The sequence below is a fragment of the Clarias gariepinus genome, chromosome 12, assembly GCF_024256425.1.
Source record: "Clarias gariepinus isolate MV-2021 ecotype Netherlands chromosome 12, CGAR_prim_01v2, whole genome shotgun sequence".
In the NCBI taxonomy this organism is placed as follows: Eukaryota; Metazoa; Chordata; class Actinopteri; order Siluriformes; family Clariidae; genus Clarias; species Clarias gariepinus.
The window spans coordinates 14,147,161-14,164,018 of NC_071111.1; the positions used below are offsets into that span (position 1 = coordinate 14,147,161).

At 38.6% G+C, this 16,858-nt stretch overlaps 1 protein-coding gene across 7 annotated transcripts in view; it reads right to left on the reverse strand.

The window, feature by feature from the left end:
* Positions 1-16,858, reverse strand: part of foxp2 (forkhead box P2) — a 95,193-nt gene that overhangs the window by 68,260 nt on the left and 10,075 nt on the right. The gene's annotated exons all lie outside the window — the stretch shown is intronic.

Below are 16,858 nucleotides of genomic sequence, written 5' to 3' on the forward strand. Positions count from 1 at the left end.
GCCGCCCAACAGGACATCCCCAAGTGAGTGTTTGCTTGACTCAATATCAACAGGCCAAGTAAGCAGCTCCAGGGAAGGGCCCTGATTCAGTTCCTATTGAAAATAAACCGGTGCACATTCGCACGGGCTGGAATATCAACATGGGCAAGCAGGAGCCACGTATTGAGCTCAGCGGTACTCTCTCTCCCTGTCTCTCTCTCTCTTTTTCTCTCCTGTTTAATGATACCTGCACCACTTCAGCGACTGCAGGGAGAATTGAAGTATACATTACAGCAGAGAAATAAAAGAGACAGAAATGATAGAAGTCAGACAGTTCAAGCTGACCAGCCACTTCAAAAAGAAAGGCCCGACAACCACGACACACACTCCAGGTTAAATTGGCTCTTCGGCACCTTGCCTTAAAATGTGGCTTTCTTCAAAAGCACATTTGAATTAGACGAGTTGATGAAATCAAAGACTTGACTGTGTGGGTAAATTTATACAAGCAAGTACACCTCACAGCAGTTTACCTATTATGCAGCAGATTGGAGCAAGATGAAAGCATACTGCATGACAGCCTACTTCCCTTTTCACACACACAAGATATTATCATATTGTAAAGGCTGCAATTTGTATTAGATTCACATTGGGGGTAAAATGTTGGTGACAAGGCCTGAGATGCACACAGCTGCCAAACTTGTAATCAGATAAAAGGATATGCACTAAAGGCTTTATAACAACCACTCAACGTATTCAGAACAATGAAATAAAACAAAAAAAAAATCCTCAAAATACACTAATCCATTTTATTCAAATGCTTCAGAAACAGGACAAAGGCCTGTTGTGGAGGGGGGCAATAAGATAACATAAGTGACATAAATTACACACTCAGTTGGAACTGTGATTTATGTGATTTAAATGTAACTTTAACACAATGAGAAAAACAGAGACAGGGATAGAGCGAATGAGAGGAAGACAGAGACAGATGGATCTATTCAGGATACTCTCACGTTACATCAGGGTTCAGGACTACCATGAGCCTCTTCTATTCAGCAGTTTAACGCTATTCAAACAGACAAAAATTAAACCAAAAAAAAAAAAAAGAAATTAATCGAGGAAAATGGCATCCCACCAAAGAATAATAAACTCATTATAAGGAAATTTCTAATGTAACCATTCTCCATGCCGCTGCTAATTTAAACCTAATTGTTACTAGCCACTAATTCGTTGAGGGCGTGGATAGGAATTACATCTGGAGGTAATTCACTGCATGGAACTGAGCCCAGTAGGGGCTACAGCAAGAGAGAGAGAAAGAGAGGGAGACAGACAGAGAGACAGAGTAATGAAGAGAGAGAGAGAGAAAGGAGTGGGGAATCACGGTTTCGGACTCTAATACTGCCGAATGTTTGCATGGTGCTGTCATTTGACCGAGCTTAAAGTAGACAGAGGTGCTGGAGACATGTAACGGGGACAAAAGACAGACAGGGACAAATCTAAAGGATCTTCTGAGCAAGAATCAAGACTATAGTTTTAAAGTACAAAAAGTATGACTTAGGAACTAAAGTGAAAGGTAAGAAATCAGGGCTTAGGCCTAGGTGTAATCTTGGAAGTTTTTCAAAACCAAATGAGGTTGGCGATGAAGCGGGGCGAAACTGGTCAGTGTTTTTACCGCATATCAACTTTCAAATAAAATGTAAATCTACAGAGGTAAGGACAGAACAAAGAAGTGCAGGAACTGTTCACCCTCCAAAACAGCCATACTCTAGAAAACTAACGTGCCGGTTGCCTTGACGGTGAGTGTGACAAACACACACACACACACACACACCAGTCACACACCTCTCTGCTGGTCTTAGTGGGAGTGGAAAGTGAAGTTTGGGCTCCAATTATTGTGGGTAAAAAGTGGCTCAAAGAAGACATTTACATTCGATACAGAGCTGGGCAGCCCCCTCCTATCCATCTTCAGCTTCTCTAGAGGTGAACAGAAAATGTGTTTTCCAAATGAAAATAAACGCAGGTTGGCTGGTTTGAGGCAGTTAAACTCAGGAATATGAGATCAAATAAAGGCTCCTGTGGAGTCTGAAAAGAGAAATGAAATCGCTTCTGAGGGGAGATGTACCAAGTAATAAAATCACTCCTTTATATCTTTCTAAACGGCACATGTTCCTCAGGAGTGGTTAAGCTTTTGCACTGCGGTCAAAGACAGTATGCAAGTGGCAATTTTTACTTCCCAAAGATTTCCCCTACTGATATCCTTCTTCAGTCTTGTGCTCTGCAATTTGGCCAAAACGGCTAACTCTTTCACATTTGAGTTTGCGGCAAAACTTTTAGTGAGAATTGCTTTAATGACGTTCCCGTTCTGACAGCTAGTGTAAAAGTCCATATTCTATCAGGTAAAAATGACCGTAATAACATTGCCATCGGTTCAAAGGCCTCAAGCTCAGGCTGTAGCCATTATAAAACACACATTGATTGAAGACTGATGACATGCTGCACAAACAAAAAAAAATTCTGTGGGGTTCTACAGTGCATGGATCTCTCTCTCTCTCTCTCTCTCTTTCACACACACACACACACACACACACACACACACACACACACAGACACACACACACACACACACACACACACACACACACACACACACACACACACACACACACACACGTTGGCCCATCCATTCGACCATCCATAAACTGATTGACAGCAGAATTGCTATGCATTATCAAAAACATGTAATTGATTTGTCTTTTTAAAATGTAACCACAATAAAATTCAGACCACATTTAGCCTCTATCCTCAGATATATCCAGGGCATTAGCAAACAAAGCAATACATTATAAATTATAATACAGCAGTTATTATAGTTCCAATAAAAAGGGTTTAGAAAGTGAAATGAACCACTTATCAGTTTGCTGCCTCTCTACCTTAAAAGCAGTCCATGTTCTATAATTTAAGCACAGAAACAGTCTGACACTAAAAACAGGAGTGAATGGACAAATATTCACCAACACAAATGGCTTCCATTAATTCAGAGACCACCAGAAATGGTAAGTGTTCATTAAAAAAAAAAGAAAGAAAAAAAGAAAAGGGAAAAAAAGGATTTAAAACTTTAGTGTTCACTCTAAAATAAACAACAACAACAAACACATAAACCAAAAAAATTAAAAGGGTTTGCCATTGAATAGAATTTACAAGCATCCATTTTTTTTTTATCAAATTAATTAACTGGTATTTACAACTCCATCATACACAATAAAAACTTTTGCACTTTGCATTTTTAGATACGAGTGTTTGAGTCAAACTAGTACTAGTAATTGTGCAGAATAAGAGAACACAATTATGAGCTAAAAACTCCCTGTATTTCTACACTAATGAATTTATCCCAGCATTTCACTAGTGCTTGGATATGTAGAAAGATTTCGGAAGTCCTGTAACGTGCATGTGGTGTCGGTGAATGATTATGTGTAGTGTTCACAGGGACGAATGAGCTCTGAGTCTCATCCCCGTACTGTGTTTAAAGTCTTCTGTAAATGTCAATCGGTTGTACGCCTTCATTTATGACAAAGTCCTTCAGATGATCATAATTTGTAGTTACTGTAATAGTTTAATTCTGAAACTGTATACCAAAGCACACTCCTCGAGCTCCAGATTCACCCACTCACACACCACAAGCATCCCTATTGGAGATCAGGAAAAAATATTCTCTTTTAAATAAACCCAACCTTTAAGAAAACTGTAAAAGTTTTTCATTTTCACATCCAAACACAATCCTACTGCAAAGCACCACTCCGTTTTCCATTTTACCTCCAGAAACCAACAACTTATTTATTTAGTATCTTACTTAGGGGGTTTTTTTTTTTGCAGCCTGCATAGAAAGGGTGATGGAAAAAGAGAAGGTTAAAAAAAAGTGCCCAACAGCTGCTGGGCCATCTAAAAGCACATACACCATCCACCTCCCCAAACAAACAGAAGACTCGACTTCAAATACATAGCTGGACTATTAGGTAATCCCTCTTTTGTTTGGATTCACTGAGCCTTGATGGCCAGCCTCCATCTTCCCCACCGCTCCTGAAGGACTGAAGCCTTAAACTAACAGCATTACTCTGAATGCCAGCATACAAACAGACATACAGTAAATATCCATCAGGACTGCAGAAATACGCAGGTCAGAATTGACGTCAACACCGTTTTTGCTACTTGTAGTGAGCAATCACTGAAGGAAAACATTACAGAAAGAGCAGCAGGCTGTACAGGATTCTTTTGTTCGGTCCAGAAAAGAATCCGGGCTTCCCTTTAGGACATTCAATACTCTTCAATAGTTTAAAATAAATTATTTTGGGGGTATGTATAGAAGGATTGATGAAGACATCAGGAAGTACCTCAGCTGATTGTTACCACAGCAATTTGTTCAATATTCCTATTTCGTTTAACATATTACTTATGCAACTGTCTACAGTATATGTTGATCATGTCATTACATTTACTATAAAAAGTCAAAACTCATTCTTCTACGATATATTAATTCGTAGGACATCATATCCTTTACATTTTCTTGCTGTCATAAAAATAAAAGGAAAATGTTTCATTAGCAGATGATCTTTTTTACAAGTCCACGGTAGTTCCGATTGAAGACAGATTCTTACACATGCACAAATTATAAATGCAAGGATTGTACTTTGGGGAGCTGAACTTTTCACACCTTTCAAAGCCACAAAATTGGCTGCTATTGGGCTTTCTGCAGCTGCTGCTTTGCACTAATGCAAGGCGGTGTCATATGAAAAATATTCTTCTCCCCAAACCACAGAGCTGGTCATTAATGAAATACAGGCTGCACAGTAAGGTCATGCAAAGTCTAAGTTCCAGCAGTGGCGTTTGCTAAAGACAAATCTGCTCCGAAAAAAGAAACCATGCAACATGAACACAAATCAGATTCCAGTCCCAAGGACAGAGAAAAATAAATAAATAGAGCAGACAAGCGATGGCCTCTCACATTTTCCCCGGCACTTTGCAAACAACCGTCAACTGCTACTCAGAAACAGTGCGGGATCACAATGAGAGCAGACTAAACAATCAGATCCCAGCCAAGGCAAACGCTCTGCAACTCTGCACACAGTCACATTACAGGATGTCTCAGCCTAATTGCCAACTATCAAATCTCACAATGGAATCTGTCCATTTGGCCATGGTCTCAACTGTACACCAGATAAAACGTGTTTTTTTAAAAAAAAGTTAATACTTAGTTTGGAGTGACCATGTTTCTACTTTATTAAATTAAATTATGTTTCTATGTATTTGTAAAATTTTTATTCTATGTAGCTCTAACCCGATAAACTCCTCAAAAAATAATTTGAAATGAATAATAAAAAATGAAACCACAGCTGAGACATAAAGCCTTGGCAATATGATCATATAATATTGAAATTGTGATAAATGTTCAGAATACATTTTCCCTGATAGGTCATGGGTATTGCAATATGTTTATATTCTCCTGAAAGAAATAATAAAAAAATAAAATTGGAAACTGACTGAAAGTAGCCTAATGCTAAAGTTTAAGAATATTTTCTCAATTACTGTCTATGCCACTTTCTCCTGTATTCAGGGTCGCGGGGACCTGGAGCCTATCCCAGGAGGCTTAGGGCACAAGGCAGGGTACACCCTGGACAGGGTGCCAATCCATTGCAGGGCACACACACATACTACAGGCAATTTGGAAACGCCAATAAGCCTAACCTGCATATCTTTGGACTGTGGGAGGAAACCCATCAAGCATGGGGAGAACATGCAAACTCCACACGCACACAGAGACAACAATCGAGTAAGGCCAGGAATCGAACCCGGACCCTGGAAGTGCAAGGGTACACCGCCGTGCCGCCTAAGAATAGTTTGTAAAGTAAAAAAGAAATAAAGTTTTCGCCAGCATTAATTGATTACAATTTATTATTAAAATAAAATTAATAAATTGGTTTTATTGCTTTACTTTCATATGCACACACACATACACAAATACCATTTAAACATTACATGTATACACATAACATTTATTTTTTTGCAGACAAAAAAACTCTTGGCAGCCATATATTGATACAAATCATTTATTATAAAATTGCCTTCGAGTATCATTATTCGATCATCCCGCCCACTTCTAGTGAGAAGTGCTTGTGTGAGAAAGCTTAAGTGTTTGGGAAACCCCAGGAAATAGTGCAGACAATATGTGCAAAGAACAGACGATACTGTGATGGGAGTGGGAGTGCCCCTAACACAGCGATGATGCCAGGCTAATCGTAATGTCACTCCTTGTGGCAAGTCTGAATCTTCAGGTCCCTGATCCAAAACTTCAAACAACCACAATACCAGCACATTTATAAAACAGAACAGAACTGCTGGGAATTTAAGAGAAAGAAAACACATGCACATGCACACACATACTCTCACACATACTCAAACACACACACGCACGCACACACACAGACTCACCAACACACAGGCACACAAAGGTAGCTGGCCTCAACAGCAGATGGTAAAATTAACATTTCAACAGTTCTTCCCTTTCATGTGGGTCTCGGCAGAACTGCTTTTTATTCTGAAAAAAAAAAAAAAAAAGTAAGGGCTAGGGTTTGGAAAGATGCAGGCCTAGAGAAAGCATCTGGAAAATGGGAAGAAGAATATTGGCTTATTGCTCCTGATGGTCCTCCTCCATGAAAAATTAAATAGGTCTGTTTTGCAGGTTTGCCTCTCTGGAGTGCTCTAAGCTGTGTTATGGAAACATCATCTCAGTAATTTATATGTGCAGGAACACCTGGTGATGAAAGAAAACAAACTTTTTTTGGTGGCTTTAAATCTAGCCCGTTGACTTTTTCACCCTCCTTTAATCTCCTCGATTTCCTCTTGTTAACTTCTACACAATAGTTACCCGACCCTTTACAAACCCCAGCCTACGTATGAGTGAGATCAGTAGAACAGATTAACCATTATCTTGAGTTTAATGTTGAATGATAATTTAAAAAAAAATTCCACGCAGATAGGAGTAGTTTTAAAGGAGAAACATACAACGAGTGAGGCACAGCCTAGTGCATTTCTAATAAATATATGAAGAATAAAAATCATAAAAATACCAAGCTGCCTGGCTCATCTGGGCTTGGTGAATGGAACGTCTGCGTAGAGGCCATTAATTTGGACACAGTTATGGCTAAATTACACATGTTCCACCTCTGTGACATTTTAAATGCAATTAAAAGCTGGTTATGAAAGAGTGCGGACTTCCTTGTGATGAAGGAAATCGCTTTCGTGATTAACATGTAAACGAGCTCACGCTGGCAGAGTAGATTGGGGTTTGAAAACCTCAATTACTTTTGTGTGATTATCTATTTACCAGTACACAGCATTCCATTTTTCATCCCTTCTCAGCCTCCCCAATGTAACGCCGCTCATTTACACTCCCGCCTTTATTTATGATTAGCGCCGCGTTGAAATGTAACTGCAGCGATTTTTCATATTGCTGTTTTGTTTTAAATACACGGAAACAAATGTACTGGCTATAAGGGAGTTAACAGGTAATTGGACTTGTTAGAGTTCATACACTGCTCATTACAACAGCAGTGCTACTCTTTGGCGACGATGATGCTAGAAATGGTTAGTTATTAATAAAATGGTTGCGACTGCAATTTCTTAATTGAACCTGCCAAATGCATTATGCGTTGTCTGAATTGAAACCAGGCGAGTGTACGAGCGTTTGCCACAGGTCTAGCCTCGGTCTCACTGCTGGAGCGGACGACTCAGGCTGGAATGAACTGCCACCTTAGAAACACTTTCCACCCTATTATACTCCGGCGTGCTGATGCAATTATCATCCGGACGCCTGGCAGCATCAGTGAAATCTGATTTAATTAATTTAACCGGGTGAATAACCACAGAATTCAGGATGTATTAAATGTACTCAGAAAATTTAAATCCTAAAACAGACTGGGACGTGGGATGTGTAGTATACGATTACAAGGGTGGACAGATTGTGTAAGCTCAAATTTTGTTAAAAGGTTTGGTGGAAATCTGTGACATTTACAGTAAATAGACCCCATAATAAATCATTTGTTTATATTGTGTCTTGTGAGCATTTTGAAATTTGTCTGTTAAAAGCAAAGATTTATCTTGTCTCTAACTGTAATTCATCATTTTTTTTTTTCATCATATTCAAGTTTCTTAAAATATATTTTACATCCAAATTAGAATTATACTTGTACCTGTACCATAAATCTATATTAATGCATTTACTCCTCAGTCAAAGTATATTTACATCACAATTTTATAAATAAAAAGTATTATCTCAAAACCTCAGAAATCATTATAACAAGTAGTGCCACATTTTTTTTTACACTACTATTGTGCTATTTCCTTTAGCAAATGTAACTGGTTAGAAAAGGTTCAAGCCTTCTCTGCCACAGGATTGTGCTTCCGTGCTGGGGGCATCTAGACGAGCTTGCCCTGGGACACTGGTTGCGGAGCTCCTGGCTCTCTTGAAGTTCTTGTCTTTTCAAGTGCAATCAGCTTACATAAAGCGTACACTGTTGCTACAGCCGAGGAGACCGGGTAAGGAAAGAAGGAAACAGTGCCATCATGTGATGTTACTGAGCATTCTTTAAGTGCTACGAGCATATTTCCTCAGTTAAACATCTCCATGAAGCAGAGTGCAATATTTACCTTCTATTACCCAGACAAAAATCATACCATATGTTTTTAGTGCTGACTTGGGTTTGTGGCTAAACTGTACCACTGGGAATTAGGCAGGCTTGTAATGAAGTGTGTCTGTCTGTACGTGTGTGTGTGTGTGTGTGTGTGTGTGTGTGTCTGTGCGCCTGTGTGTGTGCGCCTGTGCGTGTGTGTGGTTTAGTAGAGGATTTGGATCCCACATCAAACAGAACGCTATGTGAAATGCTTATGAAGATGATGGTTAACCCCTTAACATTATACATCTAACAGCATATTAGTCAATAAAAAAAGTCTAATTTTTGTCCTTTTTTTGCATTCGTTTTCGTACATAACATTTTATGGTCGCATGTGTCTACAAGAGATTGTGGAAAAATCGATTCAGTTATGTACCGTGATTCTTTCATGTGGCAAGTCATGTCTTGGCACACTGATTTCAAAATCAATTTTGTTAAATAAATTTTTAATTTATATATGTTTGCATTTGACATGGTAAGACCCTCTGCTGTTCCTCTATAATCCTGCATGTGCTAAGCTCTAAACTAGTCACAGAGCAAATCATTTGCTAAGTTAGTTTAGAAACATAACACAACCTTAATATCGAATCGGGATATTTTATAAAATCTTGATACTTGATACTGGATCGGCACATGGGTATCGTGATAATATCGTATCAGGTGGTCCCTGGTGATTCCCATTCCTAGTCTTTATTTATAAGCTGAAATGATCTAGAATTATATTACTTTTTAATCTTATGACCTACAGTTTGTTATTAAGTTAATCATCTTTCTTGCATATTATTATTCAGTATCTATAAATTATTCGGTAACTACACCAAATGTTAGATACAAGAGTGAGAAAAATAGGGTTAATCAAAGGCACAGATGTGTGAAAACATGAGATTAAAAAAAAGAAAAAACAGAAATGACCATTGTGCCTACACGAGGAATTAAAATCCACTAAATACATACTTCCTAATTATCAATAAAGGAAGAATTGTGCTGCTGAGCTAAACAGCGAGATTTAGTTTTAATTTTGAGTCGCAGCCCCTCCCAGTTTTAAATCTATTGATCTGTGAAATACCCTACTCGAGGGAGGCGATTCACTTAATATTATACATCTAATCAGGAGATGAAAAATGATTATGCCATTTGGTAATTAAGCATCTTACAAACCATTTAACTGACTGCATGTCAAAAAACAGGCCACCTGAGGTCAGAGTGATTGTTTATCATTTTAGCGTGGAGAGACAAGGAAGTGGGAGACTGGGAGAGAAAAAGAAAGAGACGTGACAAAAGTAAAAACATGTTGATCGTTGTTAGTGGCTACAGCACTAATCCTCTCTGCTGTCAAGGCAAAGAATGGAAAACAATTTGAAAAGAAAGAAACGAATCTTCATGGAAAAGTGGGTAAATTATATATATTTAGAAAGCTCATTAGTCTGCATATATGCATGGTTTCATAAAGAAAGGGTTCAGCCACTTTGAAACAGTGTTACATCTCTGGTTTGCAGTGTGTGTGTGTGTGTGTGTGTGTGTGTGGTATGAGTCATTAGCAGGGGCTCTGTGTATTACAGTCTCTGATCCACAACCAGGTGCATGAAACACGCACTAAAAGCCAATTTGCTGTCAACATTTTCATTTTAATCTCTACTTAAAGCTAATAATTACCCAGTGTGAGTAGCTTCAGTTTGTTGTTCTGCAGTCAGGCAACTTCCCAGCTGTGAGAGGTTAATGCCAGTGTGTGTGTGTGTGTGTGTGTGTGTGTTCTAAATCACTGTGAATATATACATTTACTGTTCACTTTAATAGGAACACCAGCACACCTACACCGTTATCTCATCAGGTGGCCGGAGCACAAAGCAAATAAATAAATAAAAAATCATGCACAGACACACCAAGAGCTTCAGTTACAGTTCACACACCAGAAGAAGAAAAAGAGTGACTTTGCTGTGACTTTAACCAAGGCATGGTTGTTCATGCCAGATGGGATTTTTTTAAGTATCGCCTATGATTATCACACACACCAGTTTCCAAAGGTATAGTGTAAAAAACAAACAAACAACCATATTGAAAGTGGAGTGTCTGTGAGTTGAAACACATTATTATAGTGTAGGAGAACGACCAGACCGGTTTGAGCTGCCATGAAAAACTATAGTAACACAAACAACCATTCTTTATGACTGTAGCGAGAAGAAAAGCACCTCAGAACTCATAACACATCAAACCTTCAGGTGGATGGCATACAACAGAAAGGAATACCACATCATGTTCCACTCATGACAGCCAAGAACAACAATCCGATGATATCATGAGCACAGACTCACCTAAACTAGACAGTTGAGGATTTGGAAAAAGAGCAGGACATTTTTTTTCCTCATCTTAAGCTGTCCAGTTTCAGTGATCCTGTGCCCGAGTGTCATCTTCTGTTGTTGTAGCTCATCCAGCTCAAGGCTTGATGTTTTGTGCATGCTGAGATGCTTTTTAGCTTACCATGCCTGTAGAGTGATTATATGAGTAACAATATCCTTCCTGGCAGCTCGAACAAATCTGCCCATTTTCCCCTGACCTCTCGCCAGCAAGACACTTGAATTCTGGGTAACCTCTAGAGACGGTTGTGTGCAAAGATCCCAGAAAGTCTAAACAGAAAGTTTGAACAGCACATCTGGAACCAACAGCCATGCCATGCTAACAGTCGGAGAAATCATACATATATTTTTATGTATCGTGCTGCTGCCCTGTGATCATAAATGAGCAGGTGTACAGGTGATACAGTACAGTGAGTGTAGCTACTGAAGTTCTCTACAAAATAGGTTGTTGAGCATGTGGTGTAGATCGATCAATTTTCATGCATTCGCTGCATTAACACTATATTTAAACAATTATTTGAAATGTAATGAGGGTAATATTACCAGTCCCAGTTTTCACTAAGTGAAAAATGCTAACTTTCTACGGTTACTACATAATCATGTACAAACATGTGCACGCTTAAATACACACTGATACAGTCGTGAGCTTATTCCTGTATTTCTCACAACAATGTTATTCTTACACTCTTTGCAGTCAAAGGGAACAGTGAGCCAGTCAAGTGCTTACAGAATGACAGCTAGTAAACATTGTCATGGGGAAGTGGTCTGGATTAAAGCCTGGTAAAGGCATTGAGCAGGGCAGAAAGAGGATAAAAATCCAAACAATGGCAAAATGGAGGCCAGAATCACTCAGTCCAATGTCAACCATGATGAATATATGAGAGATTATAGGCACCGTTCCATCATTTACATAATGTAAAAACTCTCTTTCTTCCCCCACCTCCTCAACTATTCACTAAATAAATGAGAAAACTATCAAAGCACTGAAATGTTTGACAAAAGGAGGAGAGAGTGAATTCAGAATGACCTAGCGCTCTCCACAAAGCAGGAACATTCAGGCCCAGCAGACTGAGGAGGAGCTGGTAGAATATTTATTATTGAGGACAATAGTAATGTATTACAGTGTCACCTATACCAGTATTCAGTCCAAAGGAAATCACGTCCAAAATTTGAATAAGGTCGTTCCCTCCAGCAGAGAAAACACTACAAGAAGGGGAAAAAAAGGTTTAACACTCAAAATTGAATGTAAATCTTTGGAAAAGAAGTGGATTGAAAGGCTTCAAAATGAACAGCGCATTCAGTTAAAATAGACAGGTTCAATTTCCAAAATCTAAAATCTCTGCTTTGATTCAACACACACACACAAACACAGCCATGGTGATGGCCCAGTGTAATTGGAACGAGAATGTGAAATTTATGCTTTATGATTAGCGTGGACATTCCTGTCTATCAAAGAGTTTCATCAATCCTTACATCTTCTTTGTAAATAACCAGCAATTACTAAAAAAACAAATGTGCAGAAGGTCACGAAGATATTTTGTGTATGCAAACTTTTCACTGGAAAGTAAAAAAACAAAACAAAACAAAACAAAACAAAAAAAATGACCTTGCAGCACATCTGACGTGTCGTGTCATTCAAATGACCAGAATTACAGCAGCAGAAAGGTATGATTGTGCTCGGAGGCAGTGCAGTATACTTCAACTAAATTTATGATTGGCATTCCTTGAAAATGGTTTTAAATCAAACCGTTTGCTTTCTCCCAGACTCCTCAAAAAACATTGGACTTTTGAAATTCCTGAACCATAAAAAATAGCTGCGTCCCTCCCTAACTTTAACACCTCTAGAAAACACCTCACTCCGGTTTGCTTCATTCTTCAGTTCTCTATGAGCCAATCTCAGATGTGTGTGTGTGTGTGTGTGTGTGTATGTGTGTGTTTCAGATCATTCCAGGCTCTTTCATTGAACTCACATAAGGCAACCTATTTTATTTACTTTATCTTCAATAAAATGGTTCAGTGAACATTAGCAACTTTCAGACATGGGTTTCAATCAGTCCTGTAGCAGCGGCGTCAGTCTGCATTAAAGCCTGTATGTGTGTGTGTGTGTGTGTGTGTGTGTGTGTGTGTGTGTGTAGTAGAGAACTGTGCCTCAGACAGACGGATATAAGGAGTGGGGGAGCTGTGAATGAAAGGGAGAGAGTGGATTAAGCAATGGAGATGGCTTTGGAAGGGAGTCAAGTGAGAAAGGCTAGAGACTCAGACAGGAGCGAAAGAGAGAGAGAGAGAGAGAGAGAGAGAGAGAGAGAGGAAAGTTTTCCCCTCAACAGTGTGGAACAGCTCATGTACAACAAAACACAGGTGAGTGGCCTGACACTGAGTGACGGTCCAGAGAAGCAACAACTCAGGAGCTTTACATGACACGAATTGTAAGCTCTAAAAACTTGAAGTTTCTCTGAAGATATAACATAAAAGTGAGAGGAAGAGTGTTTTAAGGGACAGGTTTTCACAGGTGAGCGGGGCCAGAGGACACCACGTCTTTCTGTGCTGCTGAAATGGCATGTTTATGCAGACTGGATTCCTCTCACATGACTCCCCTCTGGCTGCTCCAGTCAACATCACTCCACGAGCCTCAGAGTCAGCGAGTGTGACCACACAATTGGCCCGGAGGCACCACTTTCATGTAGGGAGGGGGGGACTGAAGTCTCTCTCGCACACACATATACACACACACAAATACACACAGAGTAATCAGAAACCTTATTCCATCTGCTTCTTGATTTTGGACAAAAGTGCACGCATGTCCACATGTCACCTTTCTGTACGGACTGGCCTGAATCGTGCAGAAAAACGTCTCACAGATAGACACTTTCACACCACTCCATCAAGTCAGGTAGGCATGACGTGGTTACATTGTGTAAGCTTGTGGTTTGTGGTCGGGAAGCCAAATTCTGTGCTGCAGTACTAGTGTTTACGCTGTATCGTGTTTCAAGCCACGATCAAATGATCACAAAGAACAAAGCAGTTTTTTTTTTTTTTTGCTTCTGAATGAATGCGACTAGAAGCATTCAAACAGAAACAACATTTCAATCAAAGCGATGTGACAAAGTCTACTTTCATACATTAAAGTGAATATTTCAATAAATATTTGTTATAAATATTGAATAAATATTTACACAAAACAAGCTAAATTACTAATGTGAAAAAATGGAGCATGTTGTGATCTTGAAATGTGAGGACAGAATAAATGAGACATCGGATTAATTTAATCTAATTTACATTTATATGAACCTTCTTTGTGACCAATTATTCATATAATCTCTCACAAGTCCACAGGAGGCCAAAATCCTTCAAAGCCCATGAAAATAAGTTTCCACAAAACCGACTGCTGCTAACAGCATGTTTGTTTTGTAAAATGGTTATGCTATTATATTTATTGTATTATGCTTGCAAAATAATTTAGGTTTATTTTGGTGTTCTTAACATAGTTGTTCAGAATGTATAATCTGCTAATTGCTACGTTGATTAATGAATAAAAGGCTTGAAATGAACTTTGAAGCTCATCAGCCGCTGCAGCTGGATGCTTTCCAAATGGAATAACCAATCAGTATTATTACTAACCAAAACATCGACAGTCCCGATGCCACAAAATTACAGCTGCGTATAAACTGCAACAGAATCAAGTTATTTATACTGTGGCACTTCCATAGTGACACTGTGTGAGCAAATTTTTTTTTATGTTAAACTTTACATTTTATAATAATTAATGAATAAGCTGTTTTATTTGCACCAAAAGTTGGGTTTTTATCCTTAAGCCACATTACACCTTGTACTTTTGATTAAGTAATCTGTATTTTTTTCCTTCTCTCTTTTCCTTTTGTGTTTTCAGACTGCTGTTCTATCACAATACAGTCTTTTTTATAGTTATATGAGCTAAAAGAAATTTATAGAAATTTCGATGTACAAACCAAATATATTTTGGTGGCCAAAAGGATTAAGACAAAAGTGAAGCTCAATGTTTTAATGACAATCTTGCTGTTGTTTTTTTTGTTTTTTTTAATAATGACAATAAAGATATTTGATTATTCAATTACAACGATCAATGTATAGTATGAGGTCCTGAATTCTTCAAAGCCTGCTTAATCCGGCTAGGTATAGAGTGAAAAAGACATCTTTGGTGTCATGTACTCAATCCATGCATGACTGCTTGCTTCCTCTAATCATGTCCAGAATATTTGCCACAAAAGTTCATAATTCTCTTGAGAATCAGCTATTTTTAACAATTCTGTGCAGATATGGACACCCTAATAAAATGGACACACAAATAAAAGTCATGTCACATATCTGTTCCATCAATTAAATAAACAAGTAAATTCTAATTAGCGCAACTCTTCAGCCAGATAGCCAAGAACTCATTAGTGACATCACCTGTTTTGTGCACAGGTAGAACCAAAATACATGGTGTATGTTGTCTTAATACTTTTGGCCACCATTGTATAGTTTGCATTAGATTTATTATGAGCAATACATATATATTATAATGCATGCCCATTTTTTTAATCATAACTTCCACAAGGTTTTGCACCAAAGTGTCTTCACAACTAAGGGAGTTACCTGCCATTGGCCAATTCTACCAGCATTTTGTTAGTTTCAGGTTGCTAATTTGGAGCTCTGAACTATAAAAAAAAAAAAAAATAGAAATCATTTGGGACAGATAAACCAATATAATTGAATTTAAAGCGAATTTTAATTTGACTTGATGCAGGAGGCTTCAGAGAAGGGCTTTGGGCATGATCTCCCTTAAGCAATGCACCCTCATAATTTCCTCCACCTACAGTAACTGGGTGAAAGCTGGGTCACACCGCTCTGATGTTATGCCTGAATGCCGTTCCGTTTCACAATCCTCCCTGACACTTGAGAAAAACCCATGATTTGTAATTTGTTAAGCCAGAGTGTATGAGTAACAACCCAATGTAATCATTTGACTGAAAAACAAACATGCTAGATGAATGTGCATGAGTCACTGGCAAGAGTTTTCTTGTGTGTTGTGAAGGTAGAAGTATGATGAAGAAGGTGGTGTGGAGAGAGAAGCGAAATGAGAGGGCTGGATTAGAAGTCGTAGTGAAGGACACTGAATCTCAACTCATTCAGCCTGGTGATTAGCATAGCTCCTCACTGGATCAATAACCTCATTGAGTCAGTCTGTCTACTGAATCAGGAGTGATGGCAGCACAGTGCAGTCTCTCCTTTGTAACTCTATTCACATGGCAACTGTTCATTCGCCACATATTCTCCCCCTTTACTACATCCCTTTGTTTCTCTTTGCACCCTTTACTACATACTTGTAGCTGTGAAGAAAATAATCCAAAAAGTTAGTTCATCAGATTACCAGAACGTGTTCTATTAATTGCCTTTTAAAGTAGCAAATTCAACTTGAAGTGTGAAATGTGAATGACTGAGGAGCATACTTTTTTTTCAAAAGGCTTGAATTCGTTTAAAGAAAACTCTTTGGGCAAGACGAGGAACTGCTTATGTTACCGTATACCCACAGCATGACTTTATCAGCCCTTAACTAAACCTAATTTAACAAGAATATATAAACTTGGTCAAGCTACACACACACACAAAAAAAAAAAATCCTACATTTGAGACAAATCAATGAAGCGAAGAAACTTTAAGAAAAGAAAAACACCAGATCCATGAAGCACTGAGGAAAGACGTGAAACTTTGATGACAAGGACTTTTTTGTCATGGAGTAGGCTTAAGTTTAAAATATTCAGGGTGTCTCTAAAAGGGGGATTGACCACTGACCTG